Source organism: Stylophora pistillata, chromosome 5 (genome assembly GCF_964205215.1).
Source record: "Stylophora pistillata chromosome 5, jaStyPist1.2, whole genome shotgun sequence".
Taxonomy (NCBI): domain Eukaryota; kingdom Metazoa; phylum Cnidaria; class Anthozoa; order Scleractinia; family Pocilloporidae; genus Stylophora; species Stylophora pistillata.
Window position 1 is genome coordinate 8,607,324 of NC_142523.1, and position 16,542 is coordinate 8,623,865.

General features: G+C 38.5%; 1 pseudogene; it reads left to right on the plus strand.

Annotated features, from left to right (window-relative positions):
• Positions 1–7,747: 7,747 nt before the first annotated feature.
• The window catches only part of LOC148730102 (uncharacterized), a 40,272-nt pseudogene continuing 31,477 nt past the window's right edge, over positions 7,748–16,542 (plus strand).

A 16,542-nucleotide genomic window follows, 5' to 3' on the forward strand; every position in this document is an offset into this window, starting at 1 on the left:
TTGGATTTCGCGGTTTCACTTCTAGTGGATATTTAAGGTAAAATTTTTCTGTTTCTGTGCTTGTCAATTAGAGTGAAGGGCTTTTTAACCATTTAACTCCCATGAGTGACAAAGACAGAATTCTTCCCTACAATATCAATACGCTATCAGGCAGACACCTTACGGTCATTTAGGGGACTATTAGTTGATACAATGACAAATTCTCCCTGCTAATGAGATCTTCGGAATGAAAGGATTAACTGATATCTACACGGTTAAGAACAGCTTCTTCAATAGTTCTTATGCTGTACTGAAAATTCGCCCCCGGCCTCTTTTTCACTAAACTTTTCACGACTCTCGAACGACTGATTTGGACTCTGATGGAAAGGCTTTTGTGCTGAAGCAAAAACAATTCTTTTAAGGATTTAGAAAGCAGTTTTCCTGGAATCGTTGCGAGAACTGCTTTGGGACACTACTTAATATCGGCGCCAGTATAAACAGGCCTACATTATACACTTTAATGTATGGTCCCGAGGGAAACAGGTAGCTTTGTTTCCCCGAGAGTCCTGATGTTTCCCTCGACTTCATCTCGGGAAACATCAAGACTCGAGGAAAAACAAAACTACCTAGTTTTCCAAGAGACGATACATTAAGTGCTTTGTTACATATTTAGACTTTCCCTTATAAAATCATATGACAAAAACATGCTGTTGTATTCGGCGCGCGAGCAACAACTGTGCATTTGTATCTCGGTCAGGAAACATTTGTGTTTGGTTAGAGGCACTTTGACCAAGAATCAACCAATCGCAGTGGTCGCCTTGTTGAGTGAAAGTCTAGGTATATATTTGGCGTCTAAACATGACCTTAATATGTGACGTTATCTTTTTGTGAGAGAAAGGTTTCTCGCCAGTATCGGTTATTATTTGCTGTTTTTCAAGACAATTTCGCAAATTAGATATTGATGATAACGGCGTCGCTATAATCACTGATGCGGAAACGGAAGAAACGAACGATGAACCATTGTGTTTTATGTGACGACTTCAATTTCTCTTAAAAGCTTTTTCTTACCTTAGAATATTTTAAACTTTTGTTTAGATTTTTTTTCAAATTTGAATTTGAACATACTAGGAAATATGAATCGTATTGGATTGACGTCAATTGAAGAATGCTGCTGCATTAAATGAATCAGTCGTAATGAGTTTCCAGTAATTACTAAGCTAATACTGCGTCTGAATGAACGCTGGGATTGGCCGAGCCAGCATCAGGTCGCTAAGGGGCATGTTGTTTCGCGCGGCCTCGATCTTTGTTGTTGTTGTACGAGATGCAGAGCCAGAAGGGCTTCTTAAACTCTCTTTAAAATTGTGTGTTTGCAAAGCTTTCTTCTTTTCACGATGGGTCGGAAGAAACCTTTGATCTGTGTGGGATTGTGAAAGTGACCATATCGTATCACATTACAATTTACTTTATCCCCCAATAAAGCCCTGGCGGTGAATTTTCTACAGTCCCCCTTCCCCCCCCCCTCCCCCCTTTTATACTCCGTCGGAGGTGATAGAGTATAAAGGGTGAGCACAAACTTACCAGTTAACAAATGCATACTACCATTTTCAGTTGAGTGAGAAGCGACGAAAGTTTGGCAAGCAAGTTTTGAGGTTAAAATCTTGTCTTTGTTCTTGTTGTTTTTGAAATGTCGTTTGAATTTTTTTCGTTGTTTTTGAAATGTCGTTTGACTTCTTTTGCCGACCTTCCAAGAGAGTCTCAATGGGGCGGGGGAGGGGGGCTTCACGTTAACGGCTGACGGTTAAAAATAAACCATTTTAACGGTTGACGGTTAATTTTTTGGAATGTCGTTTATAAAACGAACTAAACGCGCATAATTGGCCGTAATTTTTCATAATGAAGTGGTTATATAGAACTGTTAAATTGTAACACCTATTTTTTATAAATGACTAACGTTTTACGACACCGGAAGTCAGTTCGGTCGCTGACCAGGAGTTAAAAGACTTACATAAATGTATTTTTGTGATATATCAAAACTTTTATCTATAAACAACATAAATTTAGCTCAATTAAGGCAATCATTTAGTTCTTAATAAAGGATATCTAAGACATTTAACGGCTAGTACTGGCTTGCTTATTTGACGGTTGACGATAAAAATACTGAATTTTGACGGTTGACGGTTAATATTTTGGCCATTTGACGGTTGACAGCTAACCCCATTGAGACTCTCTTCCAAGTTTGACAGTTGGCGACGTACAGCTCTTGAGATTTGGTTACCAAACGAAGAAATTTGCCCCACACAACTTTACTGTCAAATCCCCGTCCCCAAACTTTGTCCGTGTCTCACTCAACTTAATCGTAGTAAGCTCAAAAAATTGTCACCCTCTCCCCAAATATAGTGGCCCTCCCCGCCCCCCTCAATGAATAATGATCGGTCCCTCAGTGGTCTGTTTTCTGACTTTATCAATCCACATGAAGTCCATCTCCTGCCAACACCTTACAACAGCCGTTCGAGAACAATACGTACAATTCCACAACAATTAAATAGCCGGAAATTCATCACGCGAAACAAAATGGTTCACGAATCGCGTTTATTAAGCTCTTAATTCGCAGGCCACGTTAGTAAAAAATTCGTTCGATTAACGAGTAGATAAAAAATAAAATCACGATTCACGAGACAAAAATTATCCAATCATCCTTCACGTAAAAAGTATAGGGGACCCTCTAGGTAGCGTGAAAAACTTTATTGTGTTCGAGACTTCGGGAGTATTCGTCTTATTGCGCATGTGCACGGCTGATTTGGCGAGTATCAAAAATATGAATTTATCTCGGCCCTAAATATCTGTGACGAATCGGCGCCACAAAGGTGGGCGCCCTCCAACACAGACAAAACACCAAGCACAAACGAACCCGAGAAGACACGCCATAACACAACTAAACGTAGGCCTACAAATATCTATTATCCTAATTAAAACAATAGAGCAACCAACAACAACGACAACACAATGAACTGAATTATTTATCCTAATTAAATTTACAGAAAATATGATAATTTAAACTACAGTACACTAAAACTATTTACAAGAGTAATTACTATTAAGATAAAAAAAGGTAGGTTTTTTTTTTAGTTCAGTTCCGTTCACCTTCGCGTCCTGTGCTTGACCTGTTCTTAACAACCACGTTTCACCACCAAACGACACATAAACCAAACTCACGATTCACAAACCAATCTTCGCGTTTAACAAACCAAACTCAACTCACGTTTAACGCAGCTAAACGTAGTAGTCTCCAATTTAACGTAACTCGGTCCTCGCCCAGATTTTTCCTTCATTCCCCTTGTCTTCACTGGCTTTCCCTTTGACAGAAGATAACCTTCTCCTTTTCCTTCTTCTGCGTGTTTTTTTTTTTTTCGACCAGCCTCTCGGCACACGTAAGCCCCCGGGAAATGAATTCTTTGTCGTGTGAAAGGACGAATTTTTTCTGAATGACTCTCAGTGATTGAAACGTGCCCCGATCCGAACGAGGCTCTCTAACTTTTCCAACCTTTGCCGCCGGTGACCTTCTTCCTTAAAAAAAAAGAAAACACACAAGCACACCAAACCGTAACCACCCAAATCCTTAAATACATGTGGACGCAAGGTGCCAGAAAAGAATGAAGAAAAAGATTTGATATATACAATAAAGGTTAATTACACAACACATTACACAAGTGAAGAATACAAGTTACGTAAGAGATACAAATGTCACCCACTACATTGATCCTAAGAGAATAAAATAATTATTTATATATCCCTAAATAAATTCTTTATCGCTTTCATGACAATATCATTGAACCTGAGCAAGAATGTTCTTTATGATAGCATACTAGTTATTTTTACAGGTCGGTTGGTCTTCGGAAATTACTTCCACCTAGAAAATATTTTTTTGACCTCTCAACTTGTGTTGCGTTATTTGTAAGTTGCAAATAGTTTTTTAAATGTTTTTTATCGTTCGAGCTACCATATCACTTCACTGGCTTGCTTTGCGTCTTAGTTGTTTCGCCTAAATACACGGCACTTAGGATAGGCCGATACGGATTTTCCGAATCGATACGTTACCGTGTAAGGTATTGGACGTTTTTCTTCGATATCGATATTGTGACGTCATTGAGTCAAATGGTAGTTCCAGTAATTTCGTTGGTAAAAATATAGGGCTATCTTGCACTGTTAAACTACGTAGTGTTCAGTGCTTTAGAGAAGTGTCAATAAGACAATTAAAAGTTTAAAACCAGATTAAGGACTCAATGCTTCATGCTCAATGCCCGACCCCTTGTCAGCGGTTGGTCGCTGGCAATTTCCTACAGTCCGTCACTCGTGTGCACTGTTGTTTATTCCTCATAACATTGTAAAAGTAAGAAATCTTGACCCGAAATCTAAAACCCTAGGTCATTTCTTTCTAGGAATTTCTTGTCAAGCGTACAACCTCGCTGGTTTTTTATTTCACCTGTGGTATATGCTGATCACCTGATTGTATTTTGCAGTCTCACTTTTCGTGGATATTTAAGGTAAAATTTTTTCTGTTTGTGTCCTTGTCAGTTAGAGTAAAGGGCTTCTTAATTATTTAACTCCCATGAGTGATCAAGACAGAATTTCTCCCTACCATACCAATATACTATCAAGCAGACACGTTATAGTCATTTAGAGGACTATTAGTTGATCCAATATCAAATTCTCCCAACTGACATCGTAAGAATTGTGCAGCAGAGAGTAAAGAGAATTGCTAATGAGATCTTGGGAATGAAAGGATTAAGTGATCTCTACATGGTTAAGAGCGCCGAACTTTTCATGAACGAACCTTATAACTCGGCTCCAATAGTTCATATGCTCATTGAAAATTCGCCCCAAGCCTCTTTTCCACTAAAGTTTTCAGGAATCTGGAACGACTGATTTCAACTCTGATGGAAAGGCTTTTGTGCTGAAGCAAAAGCAATTCTTTTAAGGATTTAGGAAGCAGTTTTCCTGGAACTGTCGAGAGAACTGCTTTGGAACACTACTTAATATCAGCGCCTGTATAAACAGGCCTACTGATTATACACTTAATGTGTGGTCCCGAGGGAAACAGTTAATTTTGTTTCCCCAAGAGTCCTGATTTTTCCCTCGACTTCTTTTCGGGAAACATCAGGACTCGAGAGAAAACAAAGCTAACTGGTAGAGAGGCATGGTAAGTTATTGATCATGAACAAGTTTATGAAATCAAGTTCATAGAGAAAGATGCTTTAATTCAGGTTAGTTTATGATTTTATAGCGTGTCCAGGTTACTGTGCAGCTTAAACATCTTGCGGGAATTATCTTGTGGATTGGCCTTTTTGCTTTTCGATTTGTTCTTTAAGTTTTGTTTGCTGGTTTTTATACTCGTGATTTTTTCGTTTGTTTCTTTCCTATTTACTTTAAATGACATTTATTACCAAAGGGAATAAATTAATTTATGCAGCCTGCGCCGCGACTTATGATTGTCCCGGATGGGTTAAATCCGGGACTTATAATAGCGGATACTTAAGCATCCGAATATTTGATTTCGGGCCTCTTTTAGTTAAGCTTCGGTGCAGGGCAAACATTCCCCACCCTATTAACCCGCCCATTGTTTTCGAGCATTCTCAAAGGTGCGTTAAGTCCTCATTCGATGGGTGTTTGCCCTCACCTTTGCTGGGATTAGGTTTTTATTTCCGGTTTCACTGTAATTCGATTTGGTATTAAAAGTAAACGGCCACTCAACTGAGTGGCCAAATTACGGCAAATAAAGGTTGTCCGTTTAATTCTCCCAGCAAACCGTGCTCATCCCTAGCAATGCACAGTGTACAACACTTGGTTATTGGCAAGCGAGCAGGAGGCATAAATGAATTTTACAGGATTATTCTTGATTATGCTCATCGTGGTACAGAGATTACTATTATTAAATGAACAAAACCTTGTAGCAATGATAAAACTGCGGCTATGATTTTAATAAAAGAACCTTTGAAAATATCTAATAATTTTATATCCCTATTCCGCAATGGGAAAGTTGTTTCAGGGACATATGGTTCTGATTGAAGATTAACGCTAAATATATCGTAGAATGCAAAAAAAATCGATATTTCATTAAAAAATTGTATGTTAGGATAAATTACGCAGCGACTTTCACTTTTACTTAAGAGACCTTCACCAGCATATCACACAATATCTCTTAATTGTTCCCTCTTCTCACTCGGAAGAGATATTATCGAACTCGGATCCGCCAGCGGACAAGAAGTGTTCTGTATATTCCATAGATACTGAATACCTATTTAAAAGCGAAGACAATTTTAAAACACATTTTCAGAACATCAAATGCAGAGAACACCAGCGCATAGAATGAGCTCGCAGAAAAGCTACTTCAACTTTCGACTAATTAAATATAAACATTCAAGTTCTCAATACAATATACATCAAAGGTTGGTACAAATAGTTGATTAATCTACTTGCAGTTCTGACATTCAACAACAAACATATGAAACATATGTGTGAACTGCGGTTATGAGACGTATATGAGAACGATCCTTTTCAGGTCTGATTTTCACTATTGCTCAAATAGTGCTTTACTGCGAAGGATCGTTCTCATATAGTTCTGACATTGTCTTAGTAACTTTGTTTTCTATGTACACAAGGATATAAAACACTCTCGTCTCACAGAGCATATGTCAATTGCAAGTGAGTTTAATTGCAAATGAGTTTGATGTAACTGTGTTGGTTTATGAGTTTATGAGCCTTTTTGAAGATTGATATATTTTATTCACCTAGCATGAGGTAAACTCAGCCCATTTACAAAAATGAAAAATTTGTCTGTGATTTTGATTCACAAAGATATTTCGCGCGCAAAAACATGTTTGACCTATTGAGTGGTCGTTTACTATGCCTTCGTAAAGTAAAGGACGTCTTGAATAGGTAAGAAAAATAACGAAAATCATTGGTGCTTTTGTTCTGGTTTTAGCAGGCTACGACAAATCGACACATTTTAATTACTAACACACTAACAGAGGGCCTGTTTACATAAGCCGGGCTGGCTCGATTTTACCGAGATCTTGGCGCGTTTGTAATCAACTTTGTGATTCCAAGTCAAACGAGCCAGCCTGGTTAGCCGTAATCCTGGTTTTGAGATATAAAGGATTTAGAGGATGGGAGGGAGGTTCAGAAAATCAGAAAATTGGAACCATAAGAATATCATAGAACCCTAGCAAGGCCTTAGGTAAGTTTTACTGTGATACAAGCAACATCCTTCAACCCCCCTCCCCCCCCCCCATTCTTGTAGGCGACAAATAATGACCATTCCTTGAAAAGCATTCACCCCCCCTCGTCAAAAAAGAAAACAAAAAAGGAGGCAAAAATATTTCTCTTCGGACAATAATGTTACCATACTGTGTCGTTTATCGATTCGGGGATTTATTTCCAAGAGTTTTCTTTTCTTTTCTTTTTTTTATATTCTTTAAGATATTTCGATGCAAAATTTGCCACAGTGGTGGAACAAAAGGGTGCGAGGGCAAAAATTAGCATAATTCTCCCGCGTATGAGTGTTTGCTGGGCGTTCTCATGATAAAATAATTTCAGTGGTTAAATAGTTAGAAAAGTAATTGGAAGATTTGAAGTTCATAAAGCAACAAATGAACAGCTCTCCAACTTTCGGTCTTTCTTCCAAAGATGGTGATCCAGTTTAAGGCATATTTAACAAGAGATTATTCAGGTTTATAATCTCTTGGACACAGCAAACTCCTCTTCTGAGTTTTCTCGAAGAATAGCATTAAATAAATGTAACTTTATAAAATTCATTTCATTAAACGAGTAAATTTCTAAAATTTCCTGATTACGCAATAAGTCACTTTCATGAGAAAGTAAACTGTCTGTTGAATTATTGGGCATTTTCAGATCTGTCTTTGTTTTGCTGCAGCGGTGGCCACATGTTATCCTTATCTTAATTTGGTACCCAGATCCCACTGTGTGGCTGTAACCTCTTGGCCATGAATGGTCTGGGTACGAGGATTGAGATACTATATCGTACACAGACCTTTTACATTACATTTACACCATAGCATCTGGGTACAAGATTAACCCACCCTCACATAGCTAGATACCCGTAGAACTAAGCGGGCAGAGGAAATGTCCTACCCCTAACTCCCACTTAGTGAACCAGGACGGCGCTCTGGGATTTGAACTCTTTTCTGATATAAATTTCTCTTGTGTTCCGGTACATCTGCATGGCTTTTACAGCGTGAGTCTATAGTGTTAACCATCTCCTGATAATTACTTAAAGTTGTAATAAGAGAGGCATTGTGATGAACATCACGAGATGAACACGCCTCGCTGATTTTGAAATATTTGGTTTACCTTCGCGATTCTACCGAAGATTGCGGAATTCAACTACTTTTCTTCTGTTAATTGAGATTTTGGGAGTTCAATTCGTCAGTTCCCAAAACATGTGATCCCGTAAGTTTCGTCTATTCTTATCTTTTCTCAAGGATTTGAATGGAACGCACCGACAATTTTGGCATACTTTGTATCATTAACTTCAATAGTCGATTTGAACTCGGTTGACTCAAACTGATAATACTTTCCCTTGGCTCAAATTTACCCTAATAACTCTAACTTTAGGTAATAAAATAATTTGGATATATCAACAAAGTTGAAATGGTAAATTGGCCACCGTAACGATTACTAAAGCTGACGTTTCGAGCGTTAGCCCTTCGTCGGAGCGAATAGAGGAGTTGTGGGTTGTGTGTTGTGTGCTTTTAAAGGCAGAAAATGGAGCTACGTTAACTTTAGGTAGGTGTCTGAACAGAGCTGATTGACACGTCCCAACCTTTACTCGTTATCGATAAGAACGTGGTAACATTTATGGAAACGTGACACATTTAGCTAAACCTTCTAAAGTAAACGTTCTTAGACGGAACAAACTAAATGTGCGAAACGACTCTCGATCGTGCAAGAAGTGTATACAGGATTCGTTATTAATTATGATAGAACAATTGCAATTCAACTCCTGTCCCGATACCTCGAACCTTCGCTAACCCGAATCCTTTTACGTCTCCCCGAATTACGAGGATACTACTGTAGATTGGTAACTGGAATAGTGGTTAGATGTATATATACATACAGTTACTTTATTCATCATTACGGATGCAAGTTACATACTGTGCTGGGTCAAGTAAACAAATTACAAACAACATCTCCCAAGGGCTACTTTATAGAAGAAATTTCAAATTAGTACTCGATAGCTACTGGATATGATAAATAAAATTCAGAAACGATTTCTGCAGACTAGTGCCGGCTGTTATTTGTTGTTTTTCACGACAATTTTGCAGATAAGATATTGATGATAATGGCCTCAGTATGATCACTGATGCGCGGAAAGGAAGAAAAGATCGATGAACCACTGTGTTATATGTGACGACTTAAATTGCTCTTAAAAACTTTTTCTTACATTAAAATATTTTAAAAGTTTTGATCGCAATTTTTTTTTTAATTTGAATTTGAACATTCTAGGAAATGTAGATCGTATTCAACTGATGTCATTTGAAGAATGTCGATTCCATTAAATTAATTAATGGTAATGAGTTGCCAGTAATTACTCGACTTGGCTAATACTGCGTCCAAATGATTGCTGGGATCGGCCGAGCCAGTACCAGGTCGCTCAAGCGGCATGTTGTCTCGCGCGGCCTCGATCTTTGTTGTATGAAATGCAGAGCCAGAAAAGCTTCCTTAATTTTCCTAAAGTTGTGTGTTTTAAAACCTTTCTTCTTTCCGTGATGGGCCGAGGAAATCGTTGATCTGTGTGGGAATGTGAAAATGACCGTATTGTATCACAAAACAATTTACCTTATCCCCCCATAAAGCTTTACAATATCCTTATGATCACCATCCCCCTCATCAGCGAGTAACTGGAAGTAAATTTTATATAGCCCTCCCTTTATACTCTGTCGGACCCCCCTCAAAAACCAAATTTTGTGACTATAAATTCACAATTAGGTGTTTCTTAAAGTATAAATATGTAACCGATAGTTTCAATTTTGGTCTAATTCAACTGTAAAGGCCCGTTAAATGTATGGTTTCAACATCTGCTTCGACATGCACGTAACACTTTGTTGAACCAAATGTTCGGTGCGTTTGAACAGGTCGTCCAACATTGTTGAAAACGTAAAAAGTGTTAAAACCTTGTTAAAAGCGCGTTGAATCAAGTTTAAATCAGTTCAAACTTTCATTCAACATCGACTCAACTTTTCCGTTATAAAACCATTTGAAGAACTTTTAAGGGCCTCTGAAAGGCCTCCGCACAAATTTGTTTTTTCGTTCAACATTTGCACAACATCCGTTCAACATTTGTGGAACGAATGTTAGTGAAATGTTAAAACCGTTTAAACGGGCCTTAAATCTCGCATCTGTTTTGATCAATGTGAGCAACTTCGAGTTTACCCCTCCCCCCCCCCCCCCATGAACCTTACAGTCACCCTTACTTGTTACGAGTTGACTGTTGCTGGGAAGGGTGGGTGTGCAGTTTCTGTAATTCCGTTACTCGCACGAAATATCGTTTACACTTCATAACATTGTGAGATTTAAACCCGGGGTAACTTTTTCTCTAAGAGTTCCTTAATTAAGCGTTCACCAGATTGGATTCTGCGGTTTCACTTTACGTTAATATTAAAGGTTAAATATTTCTCTTTCTGTGCTTGCTAATTAGAGTAAAGGGCTTTTTAAGCATTTAACTCCCATGAGTGATCAAGACAGAATTTCTCCATACAAAATCAATACACTATCAAGCAGACACGTAATAGGCATTTAGGGGACTATTAGTTGATTCAATGCAAAATTCTCTCAACTGACATCGTAAGAATTGTATGGCAGATAGTAAGGAGAATTACAAATGAGATCTTGGGAATGAAAGGATTAAGCGATCTCTACACGGTTAAGAGCTCCGACCTTTTTATTAGCGAATCTAATACCTCGGCTCCAATAGTTCATATACTATACTTAAAATTCGCCCTAAGATTTTTTTCCACTAAATTTTTCATAAATCTCGAACGACTGATTTCGACTCTGATGGAAATGCTTTGGTGCTGAAGCAAAAGCAATTCTTTTAAGGATTTAGAAAGCAGTTTTCCTGGAATCGTTGAGAGAACTGCTTTGGGACACTACTTAATATCGGCGCCTGTATAAAAAGGCCTACATTACACACTTACTGTATTGTCCCGAGGGAAACAGTTAGTTAGGTATATGGAACTAGGGAAACAGGGAAACAGGGAAACAGTTAGCTAGGTGAAAAAACTAACTAGTTTCCTGAGGGACCATACATAATTGTTATGTTATATATTTAGACTTTCCCATATGGCAAAAACATACAAATACAAATTGTATCCCGGTCGGGATACATTTTTATTACACGACTCGGGCAGTCAGAGGGCTAATAACTAAAATCAACCAATCAAAAGGCTCTATTGCCGGTCAATATTCTCTCAGTATTGGACCAGGCACTGTCCCGAATGGTCGCGAATGATACCGCACTTGTCTCTCTTTGAACTTCAGTCGTATAATAAATCTCTTATTAACCAAGTTTGCTCGGGACCGTACTGGAAGAATATCGGCCCTCGGTCTTTTTTGTATGGACCTCGCTACGCTCAGTCCGTACTGTCAAGACCTCGGGCCGATATTCTCCCAGTTCAGCCCTCGCGCTTGGTTAATAAGATATACGTATTTGATCAGGGGCACGTTGACCAAGAATCAACCAATCACAGTGTCGTTGCCGGACGACAACTGTACTCGGTTGATTCGATATTTAAATAATTTTCATTCGTAACAACACCACTCACGTTGCTCCCAACTCAACTTGTTTTTATCTCTTGCTACAACAACAACAACAACAACAAAGTCTTTATTCGCACTATTTCAAGAGGTTACTACAGATTACAAAAGTCATAATATATAAGAAACAGTAAATTACATCAATAATCAAAAGTAAAATGTGCACAGTGACCAAAGTAGGATAGCTTTCGAGTTGGCCACTGTCACGTGTAATTAACTGGTGTATCTTAACATTTACACCTGACTTACTTTACTTTAATTCTATATTTACACTAACCAAGGTATTTATACAAAGTTAATATTATAAACAAAGAGAAAAGAGAAATGAGTAAACAAGTAAATAAATAAATAAAAATTAAATTAAGTTTAAAAGAAGGAGAATTAATTTTTTTTTACATTGCAGTTATATAAGTACTCATGGTAAAGGTGCCAAAGTAACAAGTATTGGTAGATACGTGAATTTTAATGAATCAAAACAACGCAGACTAAGAACAAAGAAACTAAAGTAAACTGAATCAATGCATTCTAAGAAGCAGATTGCGAATTTAGAAGATATAGCTTGAATTATTTGGAGAAGCGATATTAACATAATTTTTTTAGATGCAGTGGAATAGCCTCTCATATTTTCGATGCAATGAAAGTAAAAGTAGAAGCTCTATAATTGTTATGTATTAGAGGCCTACGGAAGTTAAGGTTAGATACAAATCTAGTGTAATGGCTATCGAAGTCAGGAGCTAGAGGTAGAGTTCAAGAAAAAACTTGCCGGGATGCCTGTTGGATTGTTAATTATTTTATGTGCAAAGAGTGCTACACGAGCACGCGGCCCATAGCCACGAGCTGATATGTCAATTTACAACATAGTAACGGCTAAAAGTTGAGGAAGCGGGAGGGACACACAGTGATCGTTTCGTTGAGTGAAAGTCTAGGTATATAACAATATTTAATATTTCTCGTAAAAAGTTTGGTGTCTAAACATGACCCTTAATATGTGATGTTATCTTTTTGTGAGAGAAAGGTTTCTCGCTAGCTATAGTGTCGGTTATTATTTGTCGTTTTTCAAGACAATTTCGCAGATTACATATTGATGATAACGACCTCGGTATGATCACTAATGCGGAAACGGAAGAAAAGAACGATGAACCACTACCTCGTTTTATGTGACGACTTAAATTGCTCTTACAAGCTTTTTCTTACCTTAAAATATATTAAAAGTTTTATTCAGATGTTTTAAATTCGAATTTCAGCACTCTAGGAAACTTGAATCGTATTCGATTGACGCCAGTTAAAGACTGTTGAATCAATTAAATGAATTAGTGGTAACGAGTTGCCAATACACGAATTAGCTAATACTGCGTATAGATGAACGCTGGGATCGGCCGAGCCAGTACCAGGTCGCTTAAGGGGTATGTTGTTCCGCGGCCTCGATCTTTGTCATTGTTGTATGAGATGCAAAGCCAGAAAAGTTTGGTAAACTCGCTTAGAAATTGTGTGTTTGCAAACCGTTCTTCTTTTCATGATGGGTTGGTGAAATCTTTTATCTGTGTGGGAATGTGAAAATGACCGTATTTTATCATAGTACAATTTACTTTATCCCCCCAGAAAGCTCTGGCAGTGAGTTTTCTACAGTCCCACTTCCCTCCCCTCTTCCCTTTTGTACTCTATCGGGGACGAAAGAGTATAAAGGGAGAGTACAAACTTACCAGTTAACAAATGCGTACTACCATTTTCAGTTGAGTGAGAAGCGACGAAAGTTTGGCGACCAAGTTTTGAGGTTAAAATATTATTTTTGTTTTTGTTGTTTTTGATATAGGCGAAGTGTCGTTTGACTTTTTTTCCAAGATGGGGGTCACGTTGACGGTTAACGGTCTAAAAGAAGCCCTTTTGACAGTTGACGATTAAATTTTAGGTCATATAACGGTTAACGGTTAATTTTTTGGAAAGTCGTTTATAAGACCAACTAAACGAGCAAATTGGGCTGTCAAATTGGGCTGTCATTTTTCATAATGACGTGGTCGTTTAGAACTGTTAATTTGTAACACCTATTTGTTAGAGATGACTATCGTTTTCCGACACCGGAAGTGTCTCCACACCAGAAGTCAGTTTGGTCGCGGAGTTAAAGGACTTACGTAAATATATAAACAACAGATGTTGACCCCAATTTAGGCAATCGTTTAGTTCTTAATTAAGGATATCTGAGACATTTGACGGCTAACATTGGCTTGCTTATTTGACGGTTGACGATAGAAATATTGAGTTTTTGACGGTTGACGGTTGATATTTTGGCCATTTCATGGTTGACGGTTAACCCCATTGAGACCCCCTTCCAAGTTTGACAGTTGGCGACGCACAGCTTTTGAGATTTGGTTACCAAACGAATAAAATTGCCCCTGACAACCTTATGGTCAAATCCCCGTCCCAAAACCTTGTCCGTGTCTCACCCAACTTAATCGTAGTAATTGTTTAGACAAGTTTAAAAATTCGTAGTCCTTAGAAAAGATAAACAAAGTGATATAACTAACTGACTTGACTAATGGCGACATTGTTTTCGAAAGGGTCTGATTGAATATGGCCGCTCCAATGGAATATACTGAGGAGCAATTGAATTACTACAGGATCTCTTACATTGTCACCGATGTACTACCTGAAGGCCTTCGAACAATCTTCAAACAAGAATGGGATAATCGCCACAAAGCAACACTGGGAGAATGGAAAGATGAACCGAAAAATGGAATGGACTTTGAGAGCCATGAATCCCCACCAAACAGAGAAAGAAACGCCCTTCTCTTGAAAACTATGATCAATGGTGACAGAGCGGAATGGGATTGTACCATGCTGTTTTATGCCATTCTTTATTCCGATTGCATCTACCGTCTCCATTCAGCTGTTCAGTCAAATGTAAATGATCTCAGAAAATTTCGTAATGAAGACTTCGCGCATAGACCACGAGGCTTCCTATCCAGCGGAGATTTTCAAGATGCGATTTTAAAGGTGAAAACTGCATTTCACGCACTCGGTCTCCCCACTCTACAAATCCGTGCAATCCAAACTCAGAAAAGTTTCCCCACGAAAGAGTTAAGAAATGTTCTGAAGAAAGTTGACAACCTTCAACAAGAAGTTATAGAGAAGGAAACAAAGCTTCAAGAAAAAGAAAGGGAACTACAAGAAAAAGGATCGCAACTCGATGAAAAAGACAAGGAACTTGTTGAAAAAGAAACGAAACTCGTAGAGAAGGACGCAAAACTTGAAGAAAAAGAGAATCAACGACAGACTCTTGAAGAACAGTTGCAAACCGAAGTCTTCCCATTTTGTATTCTCCCTCCTGGACCTACACATGATGTCTTCCCTCGCAGATCGAAGGTTGATGAAATCACACAACACCTCATAAAACTCAAAGATGCCAACAAAGACAACTTAGGCACCTTGTACTTATCCGGAAACCCTGGAAGTGGAAAATCTCAACTGGCCCGTTTAGTAGCCAAGCGATTTTTTGACGAGAGCAAAGAAACTCCCTCTGCGATTTCATTTGTCATGACGCTTAATGCAGAAAGTTCAGAAACACTTTTGGAATCGTATGTCTCCTTCGCTCGACATTGTAAATGTCCAGACTACTCAGTTACAGATACTCGTAACTCCAAAGATCTGAGTACAGACGAAAAAATTGCAAATCTCAAAACGCTGATAAGCGCAAAAATTGAGCTTTACACATCGTGGTTGCTGGTAGTTGATAATGTCACTAGTTTGTCTCATGTACATACGTATTTGCCAGGTTCAGAAAACCAACAGTGGGCGAAGGGCCAGTTGCTGATAACAACACAAGACACCAAGTCTATTCCTCTAAAAAGCTCCTTCACTCAGCACATCTCAGTAAGCAAAGGAATGCTACCTGATGATGCCAGCTCCTTGTTAAGGCTCCTTTCTGGTGTCACTGACAACGAGGTAGAAAAAGAAGTTGCACGAACTTTGGACTACCAGCCACTGGCCTTGGCCAGCGCCGCCATATATGTAAAACAAGTTCGAGAAAGTGAAAAAGCTTCAAAATTCGGCTGGACTGACTTCCTGAAGAAACTTGAAAAAGGCCAGCGAGGTACCATTGAAGACGTTCTTGCGGAAACAAACCCAAGTTACCCAAAAACAATGACCACAGCGACAACACTGGCCTTGGAAAAGGTAATGAAATCCGACAGTGTTCTACATCACTTGTTCATTTTTCTCTCTCTTTGTGCACCACACCCAATACTAAAAGATATTATCGTCGACTACATCATGGAAATGGAAAAAGAATTGGAAGATAAAGATGCGATTGAAGTAAAGATAAGTCGATGCCCACTGTTGTTGTTTGACGAAGAGGAGAGCGGTGTTTACATTCGAGTGCATGAGGTCGTCCATTACGTTGTTAATTCAGTAAGAAAGAAATCTGCAAAGGATGAGCAACTTAAATGCACACTAAGAGCTGCTTCATCCTTCTCCAAATTCGAGGATCAAGATTCTTTAGTCGTTGGCACAAAAATTGTTCCTCATTTGGTAAAAGTGATTAAAGACTTTGAAGATTTTTCTTTGGAAGAAAGAATATCTCAAATTGATAACCTGACTTCCCAGGACTATTCTAACGTCTTTACAACTCTTGGACATATGTGCCTCGACCACTCCCACTATCCAGCGGCGAGAAGCTACTTTAAAGCAGTCTCAGCAATTGACAAGTTGAGAAACCCAAGTGATGAATTACGAATTATA